Here is a 13584-nt window from a genome sequence, read left to right on the forward strand (position 1 = left end):
GGACACCTGAGGCTTTCAGGTATAGCTTGCAAGGTCTTTTTTTCTTCTATTTTCATAATAATACAAAGACATCTGCCTTTCTTAAAATTTAATATCAAGAAATATAACCCACATAGCCAAAGTTCTTTGAGAAGGTCCTCAGTAATTTTTAAGATTACAAAGGGTTCTTTGTGCCATAAAACTATGTATGCCCTTTGACCCAGCAAAATCACTCCTGAGTCTATATCCCCAAAAGATCAGAAATAAAGGAAAAGGACCTATTTGTACAAAAATATTTTCTTAGCAGCTCTTTTTCATGGTGGTAAGGAATTGGAAACTGAGGAGGTGTCCATCAATTGGGGAAATGTGGCATATAGTTGTAATGGAAAACTTGTGCCATAAGAAATCATGAATTAGATGAGTTCAGAAAAACCTGGAAAGATTTATATGAACTGATGCAAAGTAAAGTGAGCAGAACCAGGAGAACATTGTATATACAATAAAAAACATTTTATAATGATCATCTGTGAAGGACTAAATTATTATCAACAAAACAATGTTCCAAACTAACCCCAAGGGACTCATGATAAAAAAAAAAATCCTACCCAAAACCAAAGAAGGAACTGTTGGAATCTGATTACAGATTAAAGCATACCATACTTTACTTTATTTCCTTTATGAATTTATCATATGTGATATGTGCTTTCTGTCACAGTGTGGGGAATTTTTTTTTTTAAAAACCCTCACCTTCCATCTTGGGCAGAAGAGTGGTAAGGGCTAGGCAATGGGGGTTAAGTGACTTGCCTAGGGTCACACAGCCAGAAGTGTCTGAGGTCAGACTTGAACCCAGGACTTTCTGTCTCTAGGCCTGGCTCTCAATCCACTGAGTCACCCAGCTATCCCCTGAGGAATGCTTTTAATGAAACCTATATCAGAGTATCTACCACTTCAGGGGTGGAGGGAGAGGGAGAGAATCTGAATCAAAAATGTCAGAAAACAATTGTCAAATTGTCAAAAATGGTTGCTACATGTAATTGAAAAAAAAAGTTAAATGAAAAAAAATTTTTTTAGTCTTGAAACCAAAAGGTTTAAGGGCAGTTGATTTAGTCTATTCTCCACCCCTGATTTTTCCAGGTGGAAAAAGAGTGCAGAGTAAAAATTACTTGCCCCAAATCTGCTAGCTATTAAATAGGAGAACCTGCATTTGAGACTGGATGCTCTGGCTCCAAAATCCAGTTCTTTTTCCATTTTCCTCCCCTCAGTCCCCACCCCCACCTCCATCTATGGCTCTTCTCAGGCTCCAAGGAAGAGGAAGAGAGCAGAGATGTCTTACACTGGGTTTCCGTCTTTTATTTGCCTGTTTCCTACTGGGCCTGCCAAAGCACTGGGGTTTCCAGGCTCCCCATTGTGGGAGTGCCTCCCCTCCCCCAACCCAAGGCCTCTAAAGGGCAGTCAAAGGATCACTGACTTAGAGCTGGTGGGGACCTGAGAGGTCATTTTGTCCAATATCTTAATTTAAAGGTAAGGAAACTGAGTTCCAGAGAAATTGAGTGATTTGCTTAAGGTCACACAGGTTCTAAGCGGCAAAATCTAGATTTGAACCCAGGACCCAGTGTTCTTTATCGCTTCTTAGTCAATGAATTGTTCTCACAGAATCACAGAACTTGAACTCTAGAAGGGAATTTGGAGATTATTTCATTCAGCCTAAATCTGACCCTCCTCTCTACAACATAGTGAACGATTCGCCCAACAGTGACGTGACCTCCTGAGCTCCAACCCCTTCCTTAGCCCCCTCCACTCCACCAGCCCCTCACCTGTGCACATCTGGCGGCTGAAGGCCACAGTCCCCTGATTCAAGCAGCCTCTCACGGATTGATGGGGCTGGAGGTGGGGCAGGGAAATAGCGGGGGAACCCATAAGGGGAGGAAGAGGCACTGGTGTGGGGAGGAAGGGCAGGATGTTCTATAGCCACTGGGGATCCTACACCAGGAAATCCTGCCCTAATATTTACTCTCATCTAAGCCTTTGTCTCTATGTGGTGGCAAGCACACTGGGCTGGGAGTCAGGAGACCCAGGTTCTGGTCTTGGCCCATTCAGTAACCCTGTGCTGACAAATCCCTCTTTTCTCTAAAAATGTCCATCTGTAAAATGAGGGGGTTAGATGAGGTCGTTTTAGAATTCTTGTCTAGGTTCTATTTTCTAAGGGTCCTACTCTGACTTTTTATGTCCTTACGGCCTTCCCAGGACTGGCATATTCTGTGTTTTAAGGGTCCTCCCAACTCTGATAAAGGATCTAGAGCAAGAAAGCATCTTAGAGGCCATCAAGTCCAACCCCCTCATTTTACAATTGAGGAACCTGAGACCCATGCGAGGGGAAGTGATTTGCCCATGATCACACAGGTAGTATTTAAAGTAGAATTGGAACTCGGGTCTTCCTGACTCCAAGACCAGTGCTCTATCCACTGTACTAGCTACTATTTCACCTCTCTGTCCCACATTCTACATTCCAGTGGCTATTCTAGCTCTCACAATCTATGTTCTAAGGTTCCTTTTCCAGTTCTGATGTTTATAAATCGATAAGACTTGGAGCTTGTGCTTACTCTGTTTTGTTTAAGTTTTAGTTATTTTTCTTTTCCCTGGGAATATAAGCCCAAATCCTCTCGGAATGAGAAAGCAGGGGGTGACCATCTTCACTGGGACGACAGAAAGTGGGCTAAAGCTACCAACAGGGATACTCAGGTGAGCCATGGGAGGACATTTCCTGACCAGGGTGACAGGGGGACTAGATTTGGTGGATTTGGGATTGGATTTCCTGAATTTCAAAAGGTGTAGAAGAAACAAAAGGTATGCATGAGTCGTATTGAGTAAGAAGGCAAACTCCCACTAGGGAATCCTGGAACCTGGGTGGGGATGCATGGTAAAGAGCATCTGGAGGAAGACCACTGGCAGAAGAGATGAATAATATCATCATGGAATCCTACTTTAGACTAGTTGGACAGAAGGAGTGAGAGAACTAGAAACCTGGGCATGATTCAGATGATAAAAGAGTTCCTCCCCTCAAGGAGCTCACCGTGCAATGGGGGAGACAACAATCAATTAGGAACAGAGGTATCTAGGAAGCACAGTGGACATAGAGTCAGAAGGACCTGGGTTCAAATTTGACCTCAGGCACTTCCTACTTGTCACTTGACCCTGATTGCCCAGTCCTTGATACTCTTCTGTCTTAGCAATGACACTAAGTCAGAAGGTAAAGGTTTCAAAAAATTAGGTACAAACAAGCTAAGAATGGTTTAAATTGGAAATAATGGAAGGAAGGCACTAAATTTAAGAGGAATCATCAAGGAAAGGCTTCTTGTAGATGGGGAGTTTATCTGGCACTTGAAAGAAGGCAACCAAGGAAGCCAGAAGATGGAGATGAAGAGGGAGAGCACTCCAGGCATGGAGGACAATCAGTGAAAATGCCTGGAATCAGAAGACAGAAGGTGTCTTGTTCAAGGAACGGCCAGGAGGCCAGCTGGGGTCATGGCATCCCAGGGTACTTCAAATAATCAAGATTCTTAAAACATAGGTCTGCCCCTGCCACTCAATAAACTCCAGTGGCTTCCTGTTACCTCTTGGCTCAAATACACATTCTTCTACTTGACACCTAGAGATCTTCACTCCTGCCTTTCCAGGCTTATTGTACATTTTCTCCCTTCACTTACTCTATGGGTTAGCCAAAGTACAGTAGATTTTGTTACATTCTTTATACAGCACACTCCATCTCCTGTCTCCATGTTTTTTTTTTCATTTTTTTTTCATTTTTATTTGGTCATTTCCAAACATTATTCATTGGAAACAAAGATCATTTTCTTTTCTTCCCTCCCCCCCCCACCTCTCCCACAGCCGACACGCAATTCTACTGGGTATCACATGTGTTCTTGATTCAAACCCATTTCCATGTTGTTGGTATTTGCATTAGGGTGCTCATTTAGAGTCTCTCCTCAGTCATATCCCCTCAACCCCTGTAGTCAAGCAGTTGCTTTTCCTCTGTGTTTTTACTCCCACAGTTTATCCTCTGCTTGTGGGTAGTATTTTTTTAGATCCCTGCAGATTGTTCAGGAACACTGCATTGCCGCTAATGGAGAAGTCCATCACCTTCGATTGTACCACAATGTATCAGTCTCTGTGTACAATGTTTTCCTGGTTCTGCTCCTTTCGCTCTGCATCACTTCCATGTTTTTGTTTTTTTTGCACAAGATGTCTTTCATATCTTGAATATAGTCCCCCCTTGCTACCTCTTAGAATCCCATTTCCTTCAAAAGTCAGCTCAAACACCACTTACTACATGTGACCTTTTTCTTTGTCAAATTTTATTAAGATCTTTTGTTTTTACGTTCTTCGCATAGTGGTGTCTCGTGCCAAAGAATTAAAAAGAAGGGTGGGGGGAAGCATTTCAACAAAACTAAGCCACATATGCGACAAGTTTATACAGTATTCCACACCCATGGACCCCTTCCTTCAGCAAAGAAGGGAGAGAAGGTACATTTTTTCATTTCTTTTTAGCAAGGGGAGGAAGGGGGGAAGTTCAGCCAATAAAATCACACAATTGTTTTTTCTTATGCTTCTTTCAATGTACATCAGAGTCATTGTATATATTGCTCTCTTGTTCCTTTTACTTCATTTTTTTAAAAACTCTTACTTTCCGTCTTGGAGCCAATTGGCTCCAAGGCAAAAGAGTGGTAAGGGCTAGGCAATGGCGGTCAAGTGACTTGCCCAGGGTCACACAGCTGGGAAGGGTCTGAGACCAGATTTGAACCTAGGACCTCCCATCTCTAGGCCTGGCTCTCAATCCACTGAGCTTACCCAGCTGCCCCCATAAAGTCAGTTCTTTATGTCACTTCCTGTGTCTCACATGTACCAATGGTGGCTTAAACTTGGCTTTGGACAGCCCAGGGGGTCAGTCAGTTTTTTCTGATTTGTCACTTGGGTCATAGACCTTCCTCCCCCCCACTTAATCCTTAAGTGGAGGTGTATACATTCCTGGTTGCTAAAATTCTAAAGACTAAGCAGGGTGGAGTAAATCTAAAATTTGCATTCTATTACTTATTTTGTTAAATATTTCCCAATTATGGTTTTTTTTTAACCCTTGTCTTTTGTCTTAGAATCAATACTGAGTACTAGTTCCAAGGCCGAAGAAAGATTAGGACTAGGCAAAGGCCTAGTCAAATGATTGCCCAGGGTCACATAGCTGGGAAGTGTCGAGGCTAGATTTGAACCCAGGTCCTCATAAGTCCAGGAGCCATCTAGCTGTACCATCCTAGCATTACTTTTTTTTTTTAATCCTTGGAAAAGGTTTATACAGTCCCCTTGTTAATGGGCATCTACTTTATTTCCTGTTCTTTACCACCACAAAAAGTGCTATGATTATTTTGGTGCCCAAGAGTCCTTTCTTACTGTCTTTGACCTTCTTGATTAGTAATGTGGTCTCTGGGACAAAAAGTATGGATCTTTTAATCACTTTTTAAAAAACATAAAGCCTAATTACTTTCCGGAATGGTTGGATCAACTCACAGTTCCACCAAGTTTATTTTTCCACAACCATTCCAATATTGACAACTCCCATCTTTTGCCATCTTTCCCATTTTACTGGATGTGAGGTGAAATCTATGAGGCTTTTTTGGATTCCTCCACAATGGTGCTAGTGCCTCTTCTCAAAAATTAACTAATATTAATTTTGTTTATATTTTTCAATATCAATATACAGAAACCCTGCCTTTCCTGATTGAATTTGGGCTCCTGAGAGCCAGGATTGTTTTATTTCTGTATCCCATAGCAGGGAATAATAAATGTCTGTTGAAGCATGGCCTCAAAGAATAGATATAAGAAGATGCCATCACTCTATTCTTTTGCACAGGCAGGCAGTACATAGGTGTTATATAGTGCATATTATTTAAAGACTTTTTTGATGCAGACCAATTTTTGCTATTTTTCCCTTTTTTTTTCTTTTGTTATATGGGATGACTTTCTGGGAAGAAGGGATATTGAGATAAACTTTGGAGATGTAAAAACAAAATGTATCAATTTTACTTAAAAAAATAAAAACTCATTATAACTTGGCCTCATCTTTTCCAGTCTTCTTAAAACCTTACTCTTCACCATATACTCTGTAATCCTATCTATTCTGGCCTCCTTGCATTCCTCATATAAGACACTCATCCCTTGACTGGATGGTTTTTATTGGATGTCCTGGAATTCTCTCCTTTATCTTCATCTGACCTCCGTGGCTTCATTCAAGTCCCAATTAAAATTCCACCTTTTGCAAGAAAACTTTTCTTTTTTTTTTTAAATTCAAAGATATTTTATTTTCTCAATTTTCAACTTATGTTTTCTGAAGTTATAAGAACTAAATTGTCTCCCTCCCTTCCCTCTCCCAAGAGACAGTAAGCAGTTTTATCTGGATTATACATGTATTATCTTGCAAAACATTTCCATGCTATTCATTGTTAAAAGAGAATACTCATATAAAACCAAAACCCCCAAATAAAAACCCTGATAAACTAAAGTGAAAAAATACATGCTTTGTTTTGCATTCCAACTCCAACAGTTCTTTTTGTGGAGCTAGAGAGCATTCTTTGTCGTAAGTCCTTCAGAATTGTCCTGGATCATTGTATAGTTGAGAGTAGCTAAGTTGATCATCCCACAGTATTGTTGTTACTGGCAAGCACATTTCTCATATATTTAGTCCAACCCTTTAATATTTTAACCCTTATACAATGTACAACGTTCTGGTTCTGCTTATTTCACTCTGCATCAGTTCATGTAGATCTTTCCAGCTTTTTTTGAAGTCACCTTGCTTATCATTTCTTACCACACAATAGTATCTAAACATCGTAATATGCCACAATTTGTTCAGTCATTTCCCAACTGATGGACATCCCCATAATTTTCAAATCTTTGTAACCACAAAAAGGGCTGCTATAAATATTTTTGTTCCAACAGGTCTTTCCCCCCACTTTTTTCCTCATCTCTTTGGGACACAGACCTACTAGTGGTGTATTACTGGCAATTTATAGTCCTTTGGGCATAGTTCCAAATTTCCCTCCAGAATGGTTGGATCAGTTCATGGCACCACCAACAATTCATTAGTGTCTCAAGTTTGCCACAGCCCCTCCAACATTATCACTTTACCATCATATTGGCCAATCTGATAGGTGTGAGATAGTACTCAACTTAATTTGCCTTTCTGTAATCAAGTGTGATTTAGAACATTTTTCATATGTTTATTAACAGTTTTGATTTCTTCATTAAAATCTCTTGGTTTTTATATCCTTTGTCCATGTGTCAATTGGGGAATGAGCAAGAAGACTTTCTTGATCTGCATACTAGCAACTTCCTCTGTTGATTATTTTCCAATTTATCCTGTCTATATCTTGTTTATACAGAGTTGTTTGCTTGCTGTCTCTCCTACTAGACTGTGAGTTCATGGAGTTCAGGGACTGTTTTTTTGTATCCCCAGAGATTAGCACAGTGAGTGGCATATAGTAGGCTCTTAATAAATGCTTTTTGACTAATTGGTGTGGGACTTAAGATAGCTGGGCATCTACTGGAACTGTCAAAAATAGGTTAACATATCCTTGGTTTAATAACTTTTTTTTTTAATGTGGAGAAAGTGATGAGAACTGCTATTTTCTGGATTTTATTCTTATCCAGAAAGAGGGACTAGGAATGGCTAGGAATGATGGGAATGAGGGGACAATAATCACATCATCTCAGAATTTATAATTGAGAATGAAAGGAAACCTAGTGTAATATATACTTGACTTTGGAAGAATATATTTCAATCAAAAGGATAGGTAATCAATGAGTTAAAACTTAAAGGGAAAAGTATCAATAATGAAATTATGAAAATGCAAAAGAAACCATTCCAATGGCTAAGAAATAGAATGGTAGACCAGTGGAACAGATATGGGGTAAATGACCTTAGGAATCTAGTGTTTGGCAAACCTGAAGATCACAGCTTTGGGGATGAAATTGACAAAAATTGCTGGGAAAATTGGCAGTATGGCAGAAACTAGGAATAGACCAATATCTCACACTTATACCAGTGATGGTGAACCTTATAGAGAATGCCAGGCCCTGCTCCTACCCCACCTCCCAGACCTAGTGCCATGCCTGCCCTCCCCCAGAGATCATGTGCTGTGTCCCTCCTCCACACCAAGTGCCAAGCATGGCTCCTGCCCCCTTACTCCACACAGGAGAGGGAGGAAGTATTCCCAATGAGCTGCTGGGTGGAGGGATAGGTGAAGTGAGGAATGGCCTCAGTGAGTATAGAGAAGGGGAGGGAAGCAATCTGAGCACTCCCCTCTCTTCCAGCTCTGCCACTTGTGAGCTGCCCACCTTACCCACTGTGTACTCCCATTGGGCTGCTGAGCCGGTGATGTGAAAAAAAAAAGTCCTCAGGTGTGGTGGAGAGGGAGAAGGGGGCAGTTCCACTGGAATAATCCCTCTGCCTTTCTAGTAATGAACTTGGGGGGGGGGGTCAACTGCATGTCCACAGAAAGCACTTTGGCACTCATGCCATAGATTTGTCATAACTGCCCTATACCAAGATACGGTCAAAATGGGCATATGACTTGGACATAGTGATACCATAAGTAAATTAGGGAAACATAGAATAGTTTACCTGGCAGATCTATGGAAAAGGGAAAAATTTATGACCAAGCAAGAGATAAGGAACATCATAAGATGTAAAAGGAATAATTTTGGCTAAATTAAATTAAATTTGTACAAACAAAACGAATGTAACCAAGATTAGAAGGGAAACTACAAAATGGGAAAACCAATTTTTATAACAAATTTCTTGGATAAGTGTCTCATTTCTAAAATACATAGAGAACTAAGTCAAATTATCCAACCAGTCTGGAGGGCAATTTGGAACTATGCCCAAAGAGCTATAAATTGATCCAGTAATACCTCTACTAGATCTGTAGCCCAAAGAGATAGAAAAAAAGTGGGGGAAAAGACCTACTTGTACAAAAATATTTATAGCAGTCCTTTTTATGGTTGCAAAGAATTGGAAATTGAGGGAATGTCCATCAGTTGGGGAATGGTTGAACAAATTGTGATATATGATGATGATGGAATACTATTGTGTGGTACGAAATGATAAGCAAGGTGACTTCAGAAAAAGCTGGAAAGATCTACATGAATTGATGCAGAATAAAATAAGCAGAATCAGAATACTGTACATAGTAAGCAATATTGTGGGATGAACAACTATGAAAGTCTTACTCTCCACAATACGATGATCTGGGACAATTCTGAAGGACTTTTTTTTTTTAAAACCTTTACCTTCCATCTTAGAATCAATGCTGTGTATTGGCTCTAAGGCAGAAGGCTGAGTAGAGTAGTAAAGACTAGGCAAAAGGTTTTAAGTGACTTGCCCAGGGTCACACAGTTAGGAAGTGTCTGAGAGGTCAAATTTGAACCTAGTACCTCCCATCTCTAGGCTTGGCTCACAATCCACTAAGCCACCTAGCTGCCCCTTGAGGGACTTATAACAAAGAATGCTATCCACCTCCACAAAAAGAACTGTTGGAGTTGGAATGCAGTTCAAAACATACAATTTTCACTTTATTTATATGGGTTTTTATTTTGGGGAGTTTTGGTTTTATATGAGTATTCTCTTATAACAATGAACAGCATGGAAATGATTCACATGAGAATGTATGTATAATCTAGATAAACTTGCTTACCATCTCTTGGGAGAGAATTTAGTTCTTATAACTTCAGAAAACATGTTGAAAATTATTATGTGTAATTTGTAATATATCTTGTTAAAAATTCCAATGAAGAAAAAAGGGAGTTACCAAATCAATGTGGATGCGCAGGGAACTCACAAGTAAATAAAGTTTTTTTTTTTTTTAAAGACATCGAAAGGATGTCTACAAAATTGCGGTACAATCTTGTAAGACTGATTGATGTCAGACTGGTTTGAAACACACTGGTTGCTAATGACAACAAAAATGGTTTTGTGTTTAGGTACTTTGGGAGAGAATCAAAGTGGGGCTAGGGACATTGCTTGACAGAGGAGGGGAAGACAATGGACAGAGAGAAAGAATCGTTTAATTATTATGTGGCTTCTAGGAGCCAGCATGAAAGCACTATAACAGCTCCCCCAATGCATTCAAATAACTGAACCCAGAACTACATTCCAAAGCGCTCAAAGAACTGGCAGATGTGATTCCTGAGCCTTTTGATAAGTCCTACATGCGTGGAGATGGGCAAATATTGTCCTGATTTTCAAGAGAGTAGAAAGTAGTGTGTAAACTATAGTCCAGTGGACTTTGCTGTGAATTTTGGCAGTATTCCATTATTGAAAGGGTAGCTAGTGAACATCTAGAAAAGGAAGTGATCACAAAGCTGAGACAGATTTACTTCCTTAAGAACAGGCCATTCCAGACATTCCTTTTATTAACATTTACTAGACTGGGAGATGAGAGGAATTCTAAATATATATACACACACACACATGCATATCTGTGTTATTTATGTCTACTTATCTCATACCTAGATTTCAATGAAGCATTTCTATCTTCTTTTAGGGAAAATCATTTAGAAGAATGTAGTTAGGTGGATTCAGAAAAGGATGGCCAAAAGAAAAATCATTCTTGACCCCATGTCATGTTGGAGGGAGATCCCTCATGAATTCTACTTCAGTTCGTATTTGACTTTCCTTAAAAAGGAAATCAATTACTTGGAAGCTACAGATGGCATATTCTATATACAGATGACAGGATGCTAGGAGGTAGCTAATATGTAGAATGAGTGCGATGATCCAAATGTTTGTTGAATTTTAATCTTAACAGGCTAGAACAATGGGCCAAATTTAATAAGAGATTATATAGAAATAAATGTAAAGCCCTACACTTGGCATATCAAAATCAACGCCACAAGTTCAAATTGGGGGAGTGAGGGCTAGATGGCAATTTGTATGGGGAAAAAAAGGCCTTGGAAGATGGGAGTGGAGTGCAAATTCAATATTTGTCAGATGTGAGGCTTACTAGGTCTAAAAATCTAATGTGATGTATTAGCCCCTCATTCAAAAGAAAATGTTCAGTCCACAAGTAGTGAGAGTCCTGCTGTCCTCTGCCTTCAAATGATCATATCTGCTCAATTCCATGTCCATGTTCTAGGAAGGACGTAGACAAACTGAAGACCAACCAGGTTGGGAAGAAAATCAGAGCTCATGGCATACAAGGATTAGTTGAAGAAATTAGGGGTGTTTTAAATTTGGAGATGAGAAGACTGATTAGGTAGATGTGATCTATATTATAGTGATATCAGAAGGCCTGTATTTCCTCTGCTTGGTTTCAGGGACTCCCCAATTTATCCCAAGTTGTATGTAAATGTGCAATATTCAAGGTCTTCCACAATCCTAGTGATAACCTCTCTTAAATACATATTGTGCTGCTATCTTTTAACATCTACATTTCCCAATGTATTCTCCCCTCATCCCCTTAAAAAAAGAACTAAACCCAACATAACCAGTTCAGCAAAACCAGGCACTAGAACAGTGTGGTGGGTCAAAAGCTTGAAGCCAGGAAGACTTGGCTTCAACTTTTTTCTGATACATACTGTGTGAGCCTGTGCCAATCAGCCATTAAGCAGCTAGAGTCTACGAAGAGGCAGCCCTGCATGGATAGAAGGAAATCTCACCCTGGGATTTTTGTATCTATGAAATCACAAGTCTAGTACCTATTCCTATTAGCAAAACCAACATATGGAAAATATCTGACATTATATGCAGTTTCATACTGTATGTAGTCCATGTCCTTTGAAAAATGGGGCTGTAGTACCTTTCTGTCCTTACACTTTTTATTCCCCTTCACCCTTCAAACAAAGGGGACAAATTTGCCAGCCCTCTTTATAGGCCCCATCACTTTCCTACTCCAGTTTTTGCTTAGGTTGCTCATTCTTAGAATACCACCCTGAATTCAAATACTCCTTTCTTCAGGAAGCTTTCTCCAACAGATATTCTCTGAACTACCACCTCCAGGCCTTTGCAAAGACTATCCTCTCTTCCTAGAACACATTCCCTACTTACCTTCCCTCACTTAGAATCCTATTTGTCAAGTGTGAGTTCAGAGGCCACCTCCATGTCGCTTTTCCTGATCCCCTTGGGTGCTGTTGTTCCCTCTCATTTAGTACCTTGAATTGACTTACCTGCATTGCCTTCCAAAGTAGAATGTAAGCTTCCCAAGGGAAACTGCTTTTTTTTCCTTGTACCCTCAATACTTTGCACACAGTAGGTCATGAACTGGTCCCCTTGCTTGATGACAACCTTCTCCCTAGGATTGCACACAGCATTGTTCTGTAATCTCCATATGTGCCTGCCTATCTTGTAATATTGTGTATTATATGTCTTGCTTCATGTTTCTTCATGAGCACTCCATGAGGGCAGGTGTCATTCCTCCAAAGCAGAGTGTGCTCCAGGCAGTAGGTCTTCATGTTTTTCAAATTCAACTTACAGAATTTATTTTTTGCAACACTCTTGCCTTTTATGGAAACATCAAACCACATTTTTGAGGTGGTGGTGGAGGGAGGGGGGCTGAACACATCTGCCTGGTATTGTTAGTTCTCTTTTTGTGTGTGTGGGAGTCTTGTTGAAGGAAGATCATCTTTGCTCTCCACCACCAGCTACCAGGGGCTTCTAGGCAGGATCGGGAGAGTGAAGGCAGCCCCATAACTCCCTCCCTTCCTCCTTGTTGCTCACCTCATTTTCTTTCCTATTAAATCCAACCTGTATTCATGTTCAAACCAAATACCACTTATTGGAAAAACTCAGTATTTCACCAAGCAGAACTAACACCATTTGGTTGTATATGCAAGCTTGAGAAACTTTTTATTAAAGGAGGAAATAAAAGTGAACTCTCTCTTAGTGTGTGGGATGAAGATAGCTTGTGTGTACCTGGCAACCTGGGTAAATGGTCCAGAGAAGCAGATATTAAGGCTGAGAGCAGAGTAAGGAGAGTGAGGGGGGTACATTGTTGAGAATGTCCAATAACCCTTCTTCCTCTCCCAGATCCTGCAAGTCTGGGATCGGGGTCCTACAGTCTATCAAAAACTCTCAAACTTTGAGCCAGAAGGAACTTTAGAACATAATGTTCGAGCTGGAAAGGGCCTTCGTAATTTTACCCTGCAGGTCTGTATCCTCATCTGATCTCTAAGGTTCCTTCTATCTCAAAATGCTAGCTAACAGCTAACTTTCAGAACTGAGATGAAACTTAGAACACACAATGACAGAGCTGGAAAGTCCTTTGGAGACCATTTAGGTCCTCTCACTTTAGAGATGACGACATGAGATTCTGGAGTTCCTCACTCCCTCTCTCCTATTAGGCTTTCTTGGTCCATGGCAGAACAACTAGCATTTCAGAAGTGGAATTTTAGCTCCAAATGGGCCATTTTGGCTGGGGTGGGGGATGAAGAGGAGTTCCCAAAGATGAAGAAGTATGGTTGTGTATGGGCACCGTATCAAATTTTTTCTAGACAATCCTACTCTAATCCTCTTACGGCAAATTGTAGAATTATGGGATTTAGAGCTGGAAGGGATCTTGGACAGGA

This window comes from Monodelphis domestica, chromosome 3 (genome assembly GCF_027887165.1).
Source record: "Monodelphis domestica isolate mMonDom1 chromosome 3, mMonDom1.pri, whole genome shotgun sequence".
NCBI lineage: Eukaryota > Metazoa > Chordata > Mammalia > Didelphimorphia > Didelphidae > Monodelphis > Monodelphis domestica.